The 20190-nt window shown below is 49.4% G+C and overlaps 1 protein-coding gene across 1 annotated transcript in view; it reads right to left on the bottom strand.

Moving 5' to 3' along the window:
* LOC144807640 (protein mono-ADP-ribosyltransferase PARP12-like) overlaps positions 1 to 19491 on the bottom strand; it is a 190040-nt gene extending 170549 nt beyond the window's left edge. Inside the window, exon 1 of the mRNA XM_078673266.1 lies at positions 19341 to 19491. The gene's annotated coding sequence lies outside the window, so the exon portion shown is untranslated. The remainder of the gene's footprint in view (positions 1 to 19340) is intronic.
* Positions 19492 to 20190: the final 699 nt, after the last annotated feature.

The following is a 20190-nucleotide window of genomic DNA, read 5'->3' as shown; positions in this document are numbered from 1 at the left end:
CTGACCTTCTGTCCCTATGTACCGAAAACAGCTACGCACTCCATTGCCCCTTAGTGCTTACTATTAAAGATACAAGTGACGCCACTTTCCTGTTGTTTCGAATGACGGCGGCGTTACCATGGCAACTTCACGGTATGCACCCGTGAGGCTTCCGTATTGAACTCCCGGGCACCGTGTGACGTCATCACGCCTGTTCCACCACACCCACCACAACCGCGATGGCGGCCGTCTTAATGCCGGCTTAGCGCTCGCTCTCATTACGGGCGCATGGAGGGGCTCACTAGGTACAATGCTTTACCAGACCTGCAAAAACTGTAAGTAGAAACTCGCTGCACTGTGAGGAATCGTGAAGTTCTCCGTTTCTTCCCCTGAACTTTTCCAGTACCTTTAACCTCCCAACCAGGTACTTAGCCTCGCTTTTTTCGTTTCCCTTACAGAATATGCTTTCGAACACAGGCCTCCCTTCCCTCTAAATCCCGTGCTGCCCAATGACCCCTCATTAGGAGTAAGCCTTTCTACTGTGTGTTCGCTGTTGTGTTTGTTTGTGTACTGTCCTGTGTTGAATCATGATGGAACAAAAACACTTTGTTATGCCTTTCACTTATAAAGATGTGATTGCTGCATAGTCACGCACCTAGAGCTTTTGGATGCGTGTGATTAATTATTCTCAGATCTTCTCCACCAAGCACACTATAATTGATAGGTGTGCTAGGAAGCCAATCGGGCTGTTTTGCGGCAATATTCAACTTTTATATATTTGAGCAGCACTTTGCACTATAGAAATAATGCACTGTATTAGTCCGCATTAACTTAGTGTGGGATGAATCATGAAGCACAAAGACAGGAGATTTCGTCACTTCACTACGTTGCAGGCATGTAACGAGTTTTCTTGTGATTTATACCTTTTCTCTCCACAGGTCTTTTTATTCTAGGATAACCACCACCGGGTTATACTTTTTGTTGTTTTTTTGCCGGGTATCACTAATTTTGTTACCCAGGCACAAAGGAATGACGGTATGGCAGGGTGTTAGTGTACCCTGACCATCCATTTCTTTGTTTTGGTCCTGAAGAAAAACCGGTAATTCCAAATACGGTTTGAAACATGTAGACCCTCCACATACTATTCAGATACACTTGGTCATAATCATACCTGTTATTGTATCTACATACATATTTTAACATTGTCCAGTAGTCTTAAGAATAACATTTTTCTAAAATAAGCCATACCAGGACAATTTTTAACACACCTACCCTCTTTTTCTAACACTCATCACTCACATACCAGCTCCACTGTATTTCAGGTGTTGTAGCACACCTTGATGGCACTCTGCCATCGAGGTGGCCCCGATGATGAAGCATGTCACCAACCAGGTCGGTGAGTGAGGGGTTATTAAAAGCCAAAGAAGGACTCTCTTCTTTATATATATAATCATCCCGCCGAAATCGCTCTGTGAGCATTTTTTCAGGTGGTACTCCTTCTTTTTGTTAATTATGAACACAAATTGGCCCAGCACTTTACCTCTTCCACCTTCAAACCCAGTGTCATCCAGTGTTTGGTCTATAATAATATGTGACTGAAATAAATTAAGCTATCGCAAACTAAATTCAGGTCGGTGTGTGTTTGTTTAGGGATTATTCTGGCACAGCCCCAACATGAATGGATTGTTGATTTAGATCGAGATCTAGCGACACTGGAGCTGGTAACATTGTTTCTTCTCTTTCTCAGTCTCTTTCAGTTCCTTCCTTTGGCCTGTCGCTGAAGCAAAGCGAGTGTACCAAGATATATGGGCATTGATTGCGATTGCCACCAGCATTTGGGGAAATTATTTGCATAAATTTGTCGGACGCACTAGGATTCTTAATCATTATTATTGGGGGTCTACCAGTGAGCTCACAGAAGCCCTAAAAAACTGCACAATGCCTCATTACTGCTTAATAATTCAAAGTAAAATAAAGATCTTCAGAAATATGTTGTCCAGTTTGTGAAAAGACAGAAACGATCGTTATGACACAAAGAGCTGTTGCAGAAGTATGGCCCAAAATAAGCACGGTGCCTTGAGGAAGCACATCAAGAACACGTCGCAAGTGTAAGAAAAACAGAAAAGCCTAATTGCTGTGAATAGTCCACATATAGGAGGCGCGAATTTTGCTGTGGAGAGCACAAATTTCTTAATCCCTTTGAGATTTTAGAGCATTTAGAAATAAATTGCTTATTTAATGCAAGGTTAAGTCAAACAGAGTTAACTATATTCCTGCTGGTTTTTTCAAAGTTGTATGATTTCAAGCAGTTTTACTTCTAAACTCGTAATCAAAATAAATGTAATGCAAACGGTCACTTTATGTTAAGTTATTGCCATGTTTGGAAGGTAAATGGCATGAATTGTCAAGGTTGCCCCCATGACACAAATTACAACAATTCTGAGGTTTGAAATTGTGTCAAGTTTACATGAAAACAGAACATATTTTTGATAACCAATTTATTGATTTTGAATCGCTACAATATAACAGCACCAATCAGGATTACGATGTGTAAGAAAAGGCAATGACGAAAACACAGCACAGTGGCATATAAAGGCAGGCATATATAGGGAAGATATCGGCATTCCCACTCCAGTCCTGGACAGCACATTTAGTCCTCTATCACCCGACCCATTTCCCCCACATTCAATTAAACTTCTTGGGGCAACCTCTGGCCGCATATAGAGGCCGTTACTGTGCGGCACACCAGTCCATTCCCCTGTGCCAGCGTGCCAATGTAATTGTGTTCAGCCGTGAGCTGCAATGTCCCTCTTGGCCACCGCCAGCACTGTGTTAAGAAAGAGCTTCTCAGCTCTGGTACCATCCAGCCCCTCGGTGATGCTCAAAAGTAGGATCAGAGGGTTAAGGGGAACTTCCCAGCCCAGGACCTAAGCGAACTCTCCGGTCACGGTTTCCGAATACCTCTTGATCGCAGAACGAAGCTATACCATGTGATAACAAGCATTTGCAATGCAATAGGTCTCGCATTATTAAAGTTTGAGCTATTGGCATTACTAATAATAATGCAACACCAATAGCTCAAACATTCGGTAATGCGAGCCCTATTGCATTGCAAATGCTTGTTATCCTTTTAGTTATAGATGAGGTCCACTGCTTTTTAGAAAATTAACCAGTGATCACTGTTTTGTGCGTGTGAATTTGATTATTTTCTTTTTATATTATATCATATATAGTGTTACTGTATAACTTGTGTACACTTGTATTTGTGTGAAAGGCAGCTGTGCTCTGCATGTGGGTAGAAAACTCTGCAAATAAAATGAGAAATTCTCTTAAGACAGGTAAGTGGTGAGCGACTGTATGAGCAAACAAAAGACCGTCAACTGAAACCTATGGTTAGACACACATCATGTCTGTACAAGCTGCTGGGGAGTCCCTCCTTTACCGTGGGTCAGCCCTGCGCTTGATTCTCCGGTCCCCTCCATTATCCGAGGCCAGTGTTCATCCACAGCAGACCCCAGCCTCTAAAACTTCCTACAAGTTTCTGGGCAGGAAGGGGTGGGTAGAAGGTAGAAGGCGGGTTTCAACATGACCTCAAAACTGCCGCAGCAACCAACATCACACCTTCGATTGGAAAGGCATGTTTTTTAAATCTTAGGCAGTTTGAAGAATCTGTACGAAACTTCCACTGATCAGTCAGGGAGCAAGCAAAAAAGGGGGCTCCAACTTGTGATTTTCCTTTGGAAATCTTGTTCTCTAATACAGAGAAACGGCTTAATGGAATCATACTAAATTTGGCAAAAAGTAAAAGCATGTTTTCTGTGTTTCTGTTATCCAACTTAATTGTGCTAAATTGTATGGACGTCTTAAGAATGAAAAGCTGGGCACGACAGCTGTTCGAAGACGCACTGACCTATAAGCGCCACACAGGTTTTTAATTCCATAAACGCAGACAGACAAAGGGAGGCCACATTTATATGCGTCGTCAGGAGAGCAGGGAAAGGGAGCCAGTGACGGCAAAGGAATAAAGAATACTTTTACAAGGGCTAGTGATGGCGAACGCAAGGGTGTAATCTCCACCTTCAGACAGGGGGTGGACTGAACGAGCAGAGTTACCTAAATTGTGCCCCTCCTGCACGAGACTCACAGTTGTAGCGGATATTCACGGTTCAGGGGTGGGCTTTAATTTTTACGGTTCCATTTTCCGCACACAAGTCGAGTGGCTGACATAAGCAAGTTAAATATACGTAACTACAATTAAGTGCTATGACTGTCTGGAAACTCACAAATTTACCACAATATAAATATAAATCAATTAACCTGTAATGGCATAGCAAGCCCACAGTCCGCCCCCACCCCTGGACATTCCTGTGAGAAGACTACATTTTGAAAAAATCCCCGCCGGGCCGCCGCGCTGCCTGCGACGACCCGGAAGCCGTTCGGCAGCCGGCCAATCACATCGCGGCCCCAACCGGAAGTCCCGCCCCATCGCGGCGAGAGAGAGCTGCCCGAGGAGCCACGAAGGCTCCTGATTGAGTCCCGGTCCCGAGATGGGGGACCGGGTGAAGAGCGGCCGGGCGCATGGGGAAGGCAGGGCTCTCATGTGGTGAGAGAGCCCCGCAAAGCGCTACCGCCGCCCGAGAGCCAGAACCGCCGCCGAGCACCGCCAGAACAGGTGAGTGTGTTGAGGGAGAGGAGAGGTGTGTGTCTGAGTGTGTGTGTGTGCGTGCGTGTGTCTGTCTGTCTGTGTGCGCGTGTGTCTGTTTAAGGGGGGGTGCGTGTGTGTATGCAGTGTGTGTATGGCTGTGTATGTGCGCATGCGTGAGTGAGGCTTTATGAGGCACGGCGACGTGCGCGCTCCCGAGGTTCAATCTCGGCAAGGGAAAGCGCGTGGAACTCTGCTGTCCACATTCCCCGAAAAGTAACTACATAAGTTGTCTCGCCAGACAGCAAAGCTTCGCTTTGCTTTCGTCTAGGCGAGACCTAAAAATCTGCCTGGGGGTGAGTGCAGCAGGGACAAGAAGCATGGGGCCGAAACCCCGCGCGGTGGAGGCACAGCGGTGTAAGATAGGCAGCGTGAAGGAAGTATATTTGGACTAGTCGAAGCCTCGCTGAGACTGCAATTATTTTGGGAGCCATCAATGCGTCCCTCCAGGGCCCCAAGCTAACCCTCTCACTTGTCCCGGAGTCGAGATAATGAGTTGGTGGTGCTGTTTGTAAGATAACGATAGATGCAGGAGATTCCTTCTTTCCCCAGATTACCAGTCATGACTTAAGCTTCAGGTGCGTTGCAAGATCAAGGGTTATACCCAAGGAGTCACTGGGACTTGGGTGAGATTGTAGTACTGGAAAGAGGGGTCCCAGAACGTATAAGCACAAAGATTTTTTTAGAGACAATCAATTGGACATTCATACAGAATTAGAAACAACATTGTTATTTAATTACAATGTGTAGGCACATAATACCACAGATTAATACAGGCGAAATTCAACGAAATAGATGCCGCAAAGGGAGATCAGGAGGGAGGGAAAATGGTGTTGGGAAAAGTGTAGGGTATTTAGGGTAGTGACATACCAATGGTCAAAAGATCTTAATAAAGCAATAAGATTGAACGGATTTACAGAAAACACAAACTGGATTTGGAACCAAATCTTGTAAATCATGCTTCCAATAGAATAACAATCAATGATAGTTGTGGAGGGAAGCTGATCTATGGACTGTTGGTCGCATAAGAGGTCTGTCGACGTTTCGACCCACGGAAAATATAGGCAAATGTGGGTGCCTTACTGGGGGGTCTTCATCAGGACGGGGGTGGGGCGAATTACCATGAAACGGTCATTGATATCATGGTAAGTGTTGGATCATTGGAGAGAAGAACCTCGCAATTAATGCGTGAAAGGACCGGCTAAATCAACTTCCAAGGTCACATGTTAAAAGAGTAGAGCCGCCGCAGTGCGGTCGGTCGTTGCGGAATAAATTGTAGAGGTCGATGCACCGGTGTGGTGAACGAAGAGCCTCCCGCCAAGGAACTGATCGGGAAACAATAAAGCTGCTGGCTAGAATCAATCGTCCAGAGCGCGATCGGGAATTGCCGGAGCAACGACCGACCGCACCGCGCGGCTCCACTCTTTTAACATGTGCCCTTGGAAGTTGATTTAGCCGGTCCTTTCATTGTGATTAAATAACAATGTTGTTTCTAATTGTGTATGAATGTCCAATTGATTGGCTCTAAAAAATCTTTGTGCTTACACTTTCTGGGACCCCTCTTTCCTGTATTGAGCTTCAGGTGGGCTACATTCAGGTAAGGAAGTGCCCTCTGAGATATGAGAGCGGAGGGTATGGCCTAGCTGCAGATATCTGAAGAACTGGGAAGAGTGGAGGGAGTACCGGGCTTGTAAGTCCTGGAAGGAGCGCAAGTGGGTTCCACTCCAGACATCACCCAATAGGGAAATCCCAATGAGATCCCAAGGTCAGAATCCTGAAAGAGTAGCAACCTCCCGGAGTCTGGTGGTGCACAACAAGGGAGTATACTGGGTCAATTTGTCCGACCAGCGTACATGGCGCAAGGAGGCCCGCCAGGCCAAGAGTACTCCGCGTGTGACCTCGGGGAGAGCTTGGGAAACAGTGTTTCTGTACAGCATCCCCTGAATATTAGACCGACCCAGGGTGTGCAGTTCCAGACGGTACGCCGGGTCGGACCAGCCGCCATTAAACCAGTCGTGCACGGTAAGGAGCTGAGTTGCTAAACAATAAAGATATAGGCTTGTCATCCCAAGACCTACGTCAATGGGCGGGATCCGGCATTGGGCCAGGGTCAGCATGGGCCTCCGCCCGCCCCATAAAAACTTGATGGGCAAGCTGTCCATCTCACGGAACCAGGATCAGGAGGAGAGGTGTGTATTCTGGAGCATGTATAGAAATCTGGGCAGTATCATCATTTTAAATAGGGCTATTCTGCCCATAGGGTTCAGTGGTAGCGTTCGCCATTTGAGGAGGTCAGCGCGGACTCGCTTAACCAGAGGGGTGACATTAAGTGACCAGGCGAAGTCGGGGAGAAGGGCCACCCAGATCCCCAAGTACTTGAAGGACTGCCGCCAAAAAGGGATCGTTGAATGCCTATCAAAGCACTCCCATGAAAGGTGAAGGGGAACCAAGACGGACTTGGTTGGGTTTAACCGGAGGCCCGAGGTGCGCTCAAAAAGATCCAATGCCCGAAGGCATCGGGGTCCCGACTGAGCAGGGTCCGCCAAAAATAACAGCACGTCGTTCGCATATAGCGCAATCTTGTCTTCCTCGAAGCAGGGCCATCTCCACCCCGTGAGAGACTGGTCAGAACGGACAAGGCAAGCAAAGGTCTCCATTGCCAAAGCAAATAGAAACGGTGAGAGGGGGCACCCCTGTCTCGTGCCCCTTCTGATAGGAAAGGGACGGGACAGTGCGCCGTTGACTAGGACCTGAGCCAGTGGCTGACAATACAACGTCTTAACCAGGTTTCAGAAGGGGATTCCAAAGCCCAACTCTACCAACACCGCTTCCAGGTAACCCCAATCCACAGAATCGAAGGCCTTCTCAAAGTCTACGAGAAGGAGAGACAAATAGGGGAACAGCAGGTGCCAAATCGTGAGGGCAAGGTGAAGGCGTCTGAGGCAATGCCTGGTCCCTCTGAGAGGCATAAAACCGCATTGGTCTGGGTGGAACCAGACTGGTCAAGTGCGGTCGTATGTGGTTGGCTAAGACGGAGGCGAATATTTTAAGCTCAGAATTAATAGGAGGGATGGGACGGTGGTCGGAGCAGCAGTTTGAGGGGGGCTGAGACTTAGGGATCACCACAATGGCGGCTAAGTCTGTCTCTGGGGGGAAGGAGCCGCAATCCACCACCACTCGGTACATTGCCAAGAGAGGCGAAACCAGGGTGTCCTGCTAGGACGCATAAAACTCCTGAGGGAGCCCGTCTGGTCCTGGTGTCTTACCTGCCGCCATGTGCGATATGGCATCTAGAACCTCCTCGGGGGTGATCAGAAGGTCAAGCGCCTCCACCTCAAATTCACTAAGGCGCGGAAGGGGTAACCGTTCGCGTCGGAGGAGCTCTGGGACCGAAAGGCTAGGTGTCCGTGCCGACTAGAGAGTGGCGTAGTAAGTGGCGAAGCATTGGGCCACTGCCGCTGGGGCACGATGAATCTCGCCGCCTGAGTCGGTTACCTCTGGGATTATACGGTTGGCCATACGGTAGGTGGCCAGGCGATGGAGGAGCTTCCCATTTTTATCTCCCCATCCATACACTCGGGCTACGGAAGATCTCCATAGCAGTTTGACACCCTCCATGGAGGTTTGTCTGATCTCATCTCTTAGAAACGTAAGCCTCCTGTCCTGAGCCTCGGTTCTGTCCTGGGGGGAGGGAGGGGTGGGGCAGATTCTAGAGTTGGGCGGCCTGTGCCTCCAGAAGCGTGAACTGGGAATCGGGTGCTTTAAGGGTACGTTTGAGATGGCCTTTGGCAATGCCCCGTATGGAGGCCTTTCCTGCCTCCCAAAGCGTACGGGGGGAGGTCATCGAACCTTGATTGTTGGTGAAATAGAGCCGTAGGCTTGGCACCTACTTGCTCTTTGAACCCCTCGTCCTGGAGGTACCAGGCGTTGAGTCGCCAGACCGGGCGCGAGGACGGAGGGATAGAGCCTACCTGCAGCGCCATCGGAGAGTGATCCGATAAGCCCCTGGGGAGGATGGTGATAACTTGGATCGCTCGGCAGTCCTGAGCCGGCAGAATAACATAGTCTATTCGCGCGTGCGTGTGGTGGGAAGCTGAGGTATGGGTGTATTGTCGAGCTGTCGGGTGCCAGAGTCTCCAGGCATCCCCGAGACCCAGGCTGGCAGCCCAGGTTGAGAGGAGCCCGGATTGGGCCATCCTCGAGGCGGAGGGGGGTGAAGCAGTGTCAAGGCCGAGATCCATAATCGCGTTAAAGTCTCCCCCAATATGGTCATACCCAAGGGCAAGACAGCAACAATGGAGGTGAGTATTTGGAGTGTAGAGCCAACAAGGAGGGAGGAGAATAGACAGCCAACAGGTTAAGAGGCAGATCCCCAAGGGTCCCCTCCAGGAAGATGAAATAGCCCTGGGGGTCATGTGTCACGCTACGCGCCACCAATAGAAAAGTGCGGCACACCAGAATAGCCACCCCCTCGATTCCCTATTGAATCCAGAGTGACAGACTCCGCCATAACCATGTTGCACCAGAAAGGGGCAGTGGTTGCCTATCAGGTGAGTCTCCTGAAGCAGGAGTATGTCTGTGGCGCGACGCTGGGCATATCGCAGGACTGCTAAGCACTTAACCTTATCTAACAGGCCGTTAACATTCCAGGATATTATATGGAGCGGTGCCGCCCCAATACGATCGTCAGGCAGGGGAAAGGTGTGTAAGGGGCCGGATAGCCGGCAAACACAGCACATATTTAGAGAATAGAAAATACATTAATGTTGTTTCTAACTTGTAGGCGTCCAGAGTAAAGTTAATGTCTTGGTTTATCTTGAACTTAATACAATTTTTGTTCCTCACGTTAAAGTTAAGAGACAATGTGCCTCATACGTCCTTCGTGTGATGTTTATATATTTCAAAATATTTAATTTTCTAAGCAATAAAATAATTTTATGTAGATGAGTTAGAAATCCCACAACATTATGTGGCAATATCCAGATACGCACACACTCCCTGTACCCTGGGAGGTGTATTACTGGTCGAAATTACATTATGCCCTTACTCTACAGTTAGAAGGGGGGCAGGTAAATAGACCTTCATATTAACACAATAATCAGCAGTTTGTCAGAAGGCATGCCTGACCTCTGACCTTCTATCCTCTAACAAGTAGCAATTGGCAGTAATTACTGGAAGGGAAAAAAAAAAAACTCTTTATTGCTCCTCTGAGGCCCTTCAATTATGTCAGGGGGTGCTGCATCACCCTCAGCACCCCTAGGTCTAGTGCCACTAGCAAGATCTAAATAAACCAGCCTCTGAACTTCTCCATACCCCTGTCCCTTACTTGCAGGCTGCATAGATTACACACAGAGAAAGGCGAAATATGGCGCACTTTTGCAGCAACTCTATATATCAAAAACAGCTATGCCAAACAGCATATTACATTTCATAATTATTAAGTGCTTGTCTCACTAGTGGGTACAATAGGGTTCAAGGCCTGGGAACTCAAAAAATACATGCAATATATTTGTAAAGTACGAGTGTTATGTTCAAATAGCTGCAGCTTTGAGAACTGTGTCATGCAAACATACATGTTTTAATATTGAAATAAAACAATATGACAAAAAGAAATCGTTCTGTCCTCACTAATTGTATTCAATACAAGTATTTGAGGGGCTGATTTGAAGTTTGGTGAACAGGTTACACTGTTACAAACATGACGGACATCCCCAGTGCCTCATTACACGTGCTCTGCATCCTCCAGCACTTGTAATAATGGGGACAGGAAATCCATCACTTGTGTGACTGAGTGACCCAATTGCCAATCACAAAATCAGGCCTTACCGTTTTTTGTATCCTCTTTCAGACAAAAGCGCTACCCCACCGTCTGTCAAAGGGGGGTGTTTATACCAGGGGTCTCCAACCTTTTCTGTAATAAGAGCTTCTTAAGTTCAATGAAAATCATCCCGAACAAATAATATTATAAGTGTTCTTATAGTGACCACGTCAGACAATGTTACATTGGTGATCACCAAATGCAAGATTACCAGCAGTGATCCACTTAGTGGATCAAACATGAATGCCAGCAGTCATGTAAAAAAATAAAAAAGTATTAGTAACAGCTCCCCTACGCCGCATGAGTTGTCACTCAAATATCAGCTGTAAATATATTTTGAAAATGTTGTCACTATTCTCCAACCATCAGCTTATTATTTATCAAAATACATACACTTTCGCCTCGAATACTCACTCTTTAATATTGGTATAAATATATTAATTCATCTAATGCAAAGGGGGGCTTGGGGGGGGGGCAGCCGACCCCTGGGAGGTCCCCCCCCCCCGGGCTGTTTGGGAGGGTCGGGTGGGGGCCATTTTGAAGCAGGCCAGGGGTTTGGGCTTCTTTTGGGCTATTTTTGGTTGTGGAGGAAGCCCAGCCTATAAAGGGCTTGGGCTCCTCCCCCCCGGCCACCATTTTAGGCTTAGGTGACCTGGTGGCCGGGTGTTAGAATAGCGAGTTTTTGTGTGAGGTGAATTTTAGTGCGTCATAGTCAGGTTTGTCGGATTATTCGATGGCAGGCGAAGATTATCGCGTCCTTGAGGCGATCCGCCTCCTTAGCGAGGCGGGCCGCTTGGATCTGGTGATTGGGGAGCGGCAGGTCGAGCAGCCGCGTCCCCAACGTCGTGCATCGGCGGGAGTGTCCGCCGTGGTGGCGGCGTGTGTGTCGCCCAAACGTCGACGGAATGAGTCGGTAAGTGAGCGGGGCCGCTCTCGTTCTCGCAGAGCGGCCCCGGCGGTGAAGGGGCAGCGGGGGAGGGGTGCGGGGAGCTCGGAGCCCAGCGCTGCAGGGTGTGTCACAGGGGAGCTGGCGAGTGAGGGCCTCAGGCGGGCGGAGCCGGTTTCAGTACCGGTGTCTGCACTCCGGGAGCTGGCAATTTCTGCGCCTTCTCAGCAGGGTCGCCGGGCCTCTGGTACACGTGGTGGTACTCGGCGCTCTGCCTCTACCTCGGCAGTGGCGCTTGGTGACGTCGCTGTGGGGGGAGGGGCGGAGGCCTTTTCAGAGCGCGACGCGCTGTTTTTTATGCCTAGGCAGAGCGTGTCTGTCAGACCGGAGCCTGATTCTGTGGTTTCTTGTAAGGAGGGGCTTATGCAGGATGTGTCACTAGCGCCGGGGGTGTCTAGGGGAGGGCTTTCCTTCAATAACCCTGGGCCTCATGCAGTTTCTTTTACGTCTGCTCAGGAGGTTGGTTTTTCTTTGGAAGAAGGTGGTGGGGCAGGTTACAGTAGGGTGCCTTTTAGCCCTTTATTGTTTTCCCCCCCTTTATCTGTTAGAGGGGAAGTTTTTTCGGTTTGCAGTGGTTCTGTGGGGGAGGGTGAGTGGGCGCAGACTGGGGGTCATGAGGTTTCTCCCAATTTGCGGCCAGGTGTAAGTGGTGGTGATTTTGTTTTTCCTCAGGTTTCTTCTGTTTCTGGGCCTGCAGATGAGGGGATGGTGGGATCCTCTACAGTGGGGGGTGATGGGGGTGGGGCTTCTTCGGGGGTTAGGGTTCGGTCTTTTGAGGGTCTGGATGTGTTTCCCTCTTGGGCTGAGGGGCTGCGTGATGCAACGCGGTTTGGTACTGGGGTAGCTCATGGTGAGGTGGGTTCGAGGTCTGGCGTGGTGCATTTCCCGGGACTACAGGTTGGCGGCCTGAATAGGGTGTCAGGTCTTTCGGAGGGGGCGCCACAGGACGGCGTGGCATTGGGTTCTCAGGTTCCGGGTACGGCGTCAGAGTTAATTCTGGCTTTGTTTGACGGCAGCAGTGAGGAGGAAGTTTGTGCCCCTTCTCCCCCTCCGCTTCGTTTGAGCGCGGCTCTTAAGAGTAAGCGGCAGGTTCCAGTTGATTTTCAGGGGGGTAGTCAGGTTTTTGGTAGGGTAACTGGGGACGTGTTCCCAGCGGCTGGTTCTTTAGGCAGTTTGGACCCTGGCACATCAGTCCGGCCTTTTTCTTTTCAGGATAGGGAGCAGTCGGGAGCAGCGGACTTGGTAGGGCGGAAGGCAGCCCATTTGCGCCAAGGTGAAAAGAGGGTGGAGCCTTGCGCGGCACGTCCCGTCACAACGAGGGATCCCGTCGTGGCCACTACAAGCAGGTTAAGCGCGACCTCAGTGGCCCCAACGAGGGATGTCGGCGCAGCTGGTTTTAGCAGGTCACGTGCGATCTCACTGGCTCCACCGAGGGATTACAGCGCAGTTTCCAAGAGCAGGTCCGGCGCGACTGCTTTGGCTCCGCAAGGTCTTCAGAATTTCTTGCCGGTGACAGGTGTTGGGATTGGTAATGATGGTGGGGCATACAGGCGGGTACAGTCTGCCTCCCCGCCTCGCTCTCATGTCAGGGTTGGTAAGGCCCGTGATCGTTCACTGACCCTTGAAGAGGTCCGGAAGGAAGTGGTGTTACCTGCCCCCTCTCAGTTGGATGAATCGTTAATTCTTGACTATGATGAGGATAGCCCTGAGGAGGGCGAAGTGCGGGATACTGTGTCTAAGGGGGGGCAGTCTCATGTGTCTCTTAGTTCTTTACAGGCACCGGTGGTGCGTGGGAGAGCGGAACGGTCCAGGCCACGAGCGCTCGGCCCCTCAGTGAGGGCTCCTCGGACGGCGGATGATGTTTCCCATGTGGAGTGGAGAACGGAGCCAAGTCAGCCTCCTTTGTTACGTCCAGGTGAGAAGGTGCAGCCTCAGGTTCAAATGGTGTCTGTGGGGTCTGGGGAAGATTTAGTCTCCACGGGGTCTGGGGGTAGGTTATACAAGGGTCGCTATGTAAAAGACCAGGGTGTGGGTACCGATGGGGTTGACAAGGGGGTGGCGGCTAAAGTGGACAGTGGGACTTCTACTGTCGGAACTGACACAGGTAAGGTTGTCCATAGTAAGGAGTTGAAAATCAAGAAGTTGCCCTATATGGGCGTCACTAAGCCGTTGGGAGCTCATCTAATGTTGAGCACTAAGGAGAAAATTTGGAATGGTGAGTTTGTGGAACTCCTAAAGTTGTTACATAGGGAAGTACGTGCTAAAGAGGGTTCCAAGGAAGAGGAATACGAATTGGCTAAGCGGCCTAAAGTCCCCCTGACCATCGAAAATTGGACGGCGGCGTTTTTAATATACGCCAGTGTATACTGTGAGAAGTTTCCTGAGCGCTGCGTTTCGTTGTTCAAATACATGGATGTGATTCGTAAAGCTCAAATCACTAGAAATGACTTTGCTTGGGCACAGTATGATGAGGAGTTTAGGGCCCGTATGGCTTGGGACCCTGAGGCGAAGTGGGGGGAACTAGACACAGACCTTTGGCAACACACCATGGGTGCGGCTTCTAGTGGTAAAACGATCTTTACAGCCAGTGGTTTGCCGTTACTTTACCGCCCCTTTCAAGCGCGACCCACCCGGGGAGGGGTGGGGTCAGGTACATCAGCACAGGCTAATGTTGGGACCTGCTGGGACTTCAATCGAGGGACATGCACTAGAGAGTTTTGTAAGTTCCGTCATGAATGTTCACAGTGTGGGAAAAAGAGCCACCCGCTTTCTAGATGTTGGGGACTCAGACCTCCGGGTGGGCAACAGTGGTCACAGCAGGGTTCCACACATCAGGCCACTTCACAGACACCTCAGGCTTCCAGGGGAGGGAGAGGTTCATCAGGTGTTGGGCCCAAAGGCTCGTACGCCGGTTAATGTGCTCCATTTGTCTGAGGCGCTACACGGGTATGGGTCTGCTGAGCTGAGAGAGTTTCTGGTGTCTGGTTTCAGAGAGGGTTTTCATCTGGGTTATGTGGGGCCTCGTGTGAGGAGGTGGTCAAAGAATCTTAAGTCGGCAGATGAACATAAGGATATAGTCCAGGAGAAGTTGAACAAGGAGGTGTGTGAAGGCAGAATGGCAGGTCCTTTTGATGATTGGCCTCTGGAAGAGTTAATTATTTCACCAATTGGGGTGGTTCCCAAGAAAGACCCGGGGCAATTTCGGCTTATCCAACACTTGTCGTGGCCTGAGGGTAGTTCTGTGAATGACTTTATTGATGAGGAAGCAGCTTCTGTTTCATACTCTTCCGTCGATGTGGCCATGTCTTTGGTAGTGGCTGCGGGCCCTTCGGCTCTAATGGCAAAATGCGATATTAAATCCGCATTTCGACTGCTTCCAGTCCATCCTGAAGATTGGCCTCTTCTGGGTATCCAATTCCTTGGGAAGTGGTACGTGGATAAAGCACTGCCAATGGGCTGTTCCATGTCATGTGCGTTGTTTGAAACGTTCAGTACGTTCTTACAATGGTACTTCACACAGCAATCTGGTCACACTTTGGTTACTCACTATCTAGACGATTTCTTTTTTGTGGGTGCTGCCGATTCTTTAGACTGCCAGAATGCGTTGGTTCAGTTCCAGTCCCTTATGGTTCATTTGGGTGTTCCTTTGGCTCCGGAGAAGACCATGGGTCCTTGCGCGACCATGTCTTTTTTGGGCATTGAACTTGACTCTCAGTCCATGCAGGCTCGTTTACCCCTGGATAAGAAAAGGAACATGTTGGAGTTGGTTGAACAAATGTTGCCTAAAAAGAAAGTCATGGTGCGGGAAGTGCAGGTCTTACTGGGTCACCTTAATTTTGCATGTCGGGTGGTCAGGGCGGGCAGGACTTTCTGTAGGCGACTGGGCAGGGCTCTGTCTGGTCGTTACTTGCCACATCATCGGGTTCGGCTGTCGGCGGGTGTCAAGGAGGATTTGCGTATGTGGGTCACCTTTCTGCATTCTTTTAATGGAGTTCCTCTACATAGGGAAGTGGATTGGATGTGGGATGTGCAGATCTTTTCTGATGCGGCTGGTAGTGATGGTTTTGGACTGTATTGGCAAGGGAGGTGGTGTGCTCAGCGGTGGCCCGATGCTTGGAGGAATGGTGGCCGGAGCATTGCCTTTTTGGAACTGTTCCCGGTTGTTGTGGCAGTAACGTTGTGGGGCCAGGATTTGGCTCATAAGAAGGTTCTTTTCAGGATTGACAATTTGGCTGTGGTTCAGGTGATCAATAGACAATCTGCCAAGGACGTACAAGTTCTGAAGCTGCTCAGGGTCTTTGTGTTAGGATGCCTTAGATTTGATATTTGCTTTAGGGCACTACACATTCCTGGTGTGGACAATGACATTGCGGATGCTTTGTCTCGTTCACAGTGGGAGAGATTCCGTGGGCTGGCTTTGGAGGCAGACGAGACGCCGACTCCCATGCCGGAACATCTGTGGACGGTAGGCAACACAGGGTCTTTCAGCTGGTGGTAGGGTCCTTAGCGACTTCCACAAGAACAGCGTATGAGTTGGCATGGAAAGAATTTTTGGCTTCTGGAGCTGTCAAAAGGGACCTGTCGTGGCAAAGATCAGAGGATGTGGTTCAGTTTATGTTGGGTTTGATGGACAGGGGTTTATCCAGAGTTACTATTGCTGGGAAGTTGGCGGGTGTTTCCTTTATGGGTAAATTGTTCTGGGGTTACTCACCATCTGCGGGGGAATTGGGCAGGAGAATGTTAGAAGGGTGGGCTCGGGAGCGGGGTGGTGTTCCGGCGGTGAGGTCTCCTTTGTCTTGGCAGAGGCTGGCTAGTGTGGTGTCGGTTTTGCCGGAAGTGTGTAGAGACAGGGCTGAAGCTTGCCTGTTTGCCACCTTGATGGTCTGGATGTTTTTTGGCGCCTTTAGGGTGTCCGAGTTGTTGGGTAATCGGTGTTCCAAGGGAGTTCTGTGGGGTGATGTTCGTTTGTCTGTTAGAGGTGTTCATATTTGGCTTTCTCATTCCAAAACGGATCAGAGAAATAAAGGCAAGGGTATTTGGTTGGAAGCTGTTTCTTCCGTGGAGACTTGCCCTTTGCGCTGGGCGCGCTGCTGGTGGGAGCTTTCGGGTGGTGTTTTAGAACATAACGTTTTTCAACACTTGGATGGTTCTGTGGTCACTACATACCAACTGCGCATGGTGTTGCGAAAAGCGCTGCGTCATCTTGGCTTGGATGAGTCTCGTTATGGCACACATTCTTTTCGAATTGGAGCTGCCACTGAGGCTTTTCACAGGGGTTGGTCACGGGAGGACATTATGCATTTGGGGCGCTGGACTTCAAACTGTTTTCAGCGCTATGTCCGAGGTACGGTTGGGGATGCGCCTGCGTCTTCTTCTGTTTTGCCTTTCTGATACTTCTTTTTCTTGCAGGTTCTGTGGCTGGTCCTCGTTCCGCTGTCCTGACGATATGGATTGTGGGGCACTCCTTCGTTAAGAGAGCTCAGCTTCAAGCTCGATTGAGTTACTTTGGTGCTATGCTTGGCTTTAATGAACGTTTATTTAATGTTGTTTGGAAGGGACGGGGGGGTATGTTGTAGAAGGATCTTATTCCGGCTCTTAACTCGTGGTTGGTGGGAGGGGTTTGTCCGGATATTTTGGTTTTACATCTTGGAGAGAATGACCTGTGTTCAGTTAAGGGTGTTGTTCTTCTGCGGACCATGAAAAAGGATCTTTCTTTGTTACACCAGCAATGGGCTGGGTGCCACGTCCTGTGGACTGAGTTGATCCCAAGGAGGTGCTGGCGCAATGCATTGAAGCCTAAAGCTATTGACAAGTCCCGCAGGAAGATTAATCTTGAGGTGTCTCGGTTTTGTCGGGACTTGGGGTTTGGCCGGATTGTTCATAGTGACATTCGGTATGATGCTGTGCCTTTTTTCCACAGTGACGGGGTTCATTTATCCCGGATGGGGATGGACTTGTATCTTTTGGAGATTCGAGAGGTTTTGTCCCGCTGTTTGACGGTCAGGAATGCGTTGGTTTAAAGTACGCGTTTGCCCCTCGTTTTCACAGGTTTTGTTGGCTGTTTGGGGGGGCAGAAAGGTGGGTTTCGTTGTCCTCTCCCACTGCTTTCTGGGTGGCGGATTATTTTGAATTGCCAATTTTGGGCACGAGGGGAGTTGAGATTTTGGAATGTAGATTTTGTCAGGGGAAGTTGTGCAGGTGGAATTCGGGTTTGGAGGCATAGGCTGGGGGATCTGGTCGGGCTTTGGCTGTAAGTGGGGTTTTGAGATATGGTTTTGGGGCCTGTTGAAGTTATAAGGTTGTAATGGGGCTGTTGTATGGTTTTAATATGTGATGGGGTATGTACGGGTGGGGGCGGGTTTGACTGAGGGTGAGGGGCGGGGGTGGGTGTTTTGGGGGTTGGAAAAACAATTCAAACAATTGGTAAAGTTTTAGATTGTTAGGCGTTTGCCGAGGATTCGTTGTGTAAATGTGCACCTGTTTCATTAAAGCGGCCTTTTCCACACTCTACTTGGTTTCTTGGTCTGCTCACTCCCCCCCACCCCTCCCTCCCAAGGGGGGCTTGGGGGGGGGCAGCCGACCCCTGGGAGGTCCCCCCCCCCGGGCTGTTTGGGAGGGTCGGGTGGGGGCCATTTTGAAGCAGGCCAGGGGTTTGGGCTTCTTTTGGGCTATTTTTGGTTGTGGAGGAAGCCCAGCCTATAAAGGGCTTGGGCTCCTCCCCCCGGCCACCATTTTAGGCTTAGGTGACCTGGTGGCCGGGTGTTAGAATAGCGAGTTTTTGTCCCTCCCTCCCTCCCTTATAGTTTTTTCCTCCTTTGTCTTGGTTGCATCTCATGGGTTTTTTGCTGATGCTGGCTATTTTGCCCCCTCTTTTTTCCTTTTGTTGGGCGCAGCTTTTTGGTACAGGTGGACATGGTGGTTTTTTGTTATTGTTCTGTCCTTGTCGCTTGGAACAGGTGCGGTGCGGATTATTTTGAATTGCCAATTTTGGGCACGAGGGGAGTTGAGATTTTGGAATGTAGATTTTGTCAGGGGAAGTTGTGCAGGTGGAATTCGGGTTTGGAGGCATAGGCTGGGGGATCTGGTCGGGCTTTGGCTGTAAGTGGGGTTTTGAGATATGGTTTTGGGGCCTGTTGAAGTTATAAGGTTGTAATGGGGCTGTTGTATGGTTTTAATATGTGATGGGGTATGTACGGGTGGGGGCGGGTTTGACTGAGGGTGAGGGGCAGGGGTGGGTGTTTTGGGGGTTGGAAAAACAATTCAAACAATTGGTAAAGTTTTAGATTGTTAGGCGTTTGCCGAGGATTCGTTGTGTAAATGTGCACCTGTTTCATTAAAGCGGCCTTTTCCACACTCTACTTGGTTTCTTGGTCTGCTCACTCCCCCCCACCCCTCCCTCCCAATTTAGTTGGCTGACTGGACACAGGAGAACTGCTCACAGGTTGGTGGAGAGCAATTGGCAGCCCTCGATCTATTGTTTGGAGTAGCCTGGGCAACATTTCCTCTCTTTAAAAGGCTGTTTAGCGCAACGAACTGCCTGCCGTAGGTGGACATTTGGGTTTTGTATGGGGTCTGTCACAGAGTTACAACCCAAGTGTATTAATTTTAAGAAGTTTCAAAATGATATGATCTAGAAACTATTGTTTGTTAAAATCTTCAAATTGTGCAGTAGATGGACTATAAAGGGAACGTAGTGGATACCTCATTACTTAAAGGGGTCTGTAAGCACATTAAAGACCCCCAGATGCCAGTTACCCCTGGGTCGAGGCTGCCAACGGTGTAATGACTTCTGAAGCCCTCGGAAATGAGCCTCTTCTCCGGCGTGGCATTGGCGCCTCGGTTGTTTACATTTTGCTGCCAGTGATTTCCGGGTCTCTGCTGCGGTGGGCTCTTACCTCAATGCTGGGTGGGGCCATTCACTGCCACGACTCTCTTCAGTGCCACTGCCAGCAGCTCGTCTTTTCCCCCCTGCTGCCCCGGGTCTGCTCCTCCTCAGCACTGAGAGATGTACTCATTCCTCCTAGCCCCTCCCTACAGTCAGCAGCTGGAGAAACGAAACCGAAACCGGGAGGAGGAGGGGTGAAGAGTGCAGAGGGAAAAGCGAAATAGGTGGTGATAAAATAAACATGCAAGCACCGTCGAGTTTCTTCACATTGTCAATACAATCAATGTCGCTGTGTACATTGTGAACTATTGAATGGAAAATCTCACGGTGGATTTTACCCGGAGGCGTCTGTGTATCGCCTTCACCGCAAGAGCTGCAATGAAACGGCAGAGATCCGCGAAAGGATTTCCTAGAAATCTTTTGAATGGACACCTGTGTCAATCGGCCCCGGATAGAACGAAGCTGGGGTGCAGCTACTGGAATGGTCTTTATTTAGTTTAAGGACGGAAAGATCATGCAATTAGTCCTGATATGGCTGTATATTCATCCAAACACCTATTCAGAACAAGCATTGGCAAAGCCAATATTTCTCGCCTACACATGAGCTATAGGCTTTAGGGGCAGCTGACCACTATGCGAAGACTTATTTTATTTGTATTTATTTATTTGATGCGATTTTATATAGCGCGAACTTTACCCCAAGGTGTCAGAGCGCTTTACATAAGAACCAGTTGCAAAACATAAGGATTTAGGATTACGTGCGTTACATAAAAGATACAAACAGAAAAATTGCAAAGGTACAAGATGAAAAGTCACACAAGGAAGAGATACAAACAGAAAGAAAAATTGCAAATGTACAA

Source organism: Lissotriton helveticus, chromosome 1_1, assembly GCF_964261635.1.
Source record: "Lissotriton helveticus chromosome 1_1, aLisHel1.1, whole genome shotgun sequence".
Taxonomy (NCBI): domain Eukaryota; kingdom Metazoa; phylum Chordata; class Amphibia; order Caudata; family Salamandridae; genus Lissotriton; species Lissotriton helveticus.
This window is presented reverse-complemented; position numbering and strand designations above follow the sequence as displayed.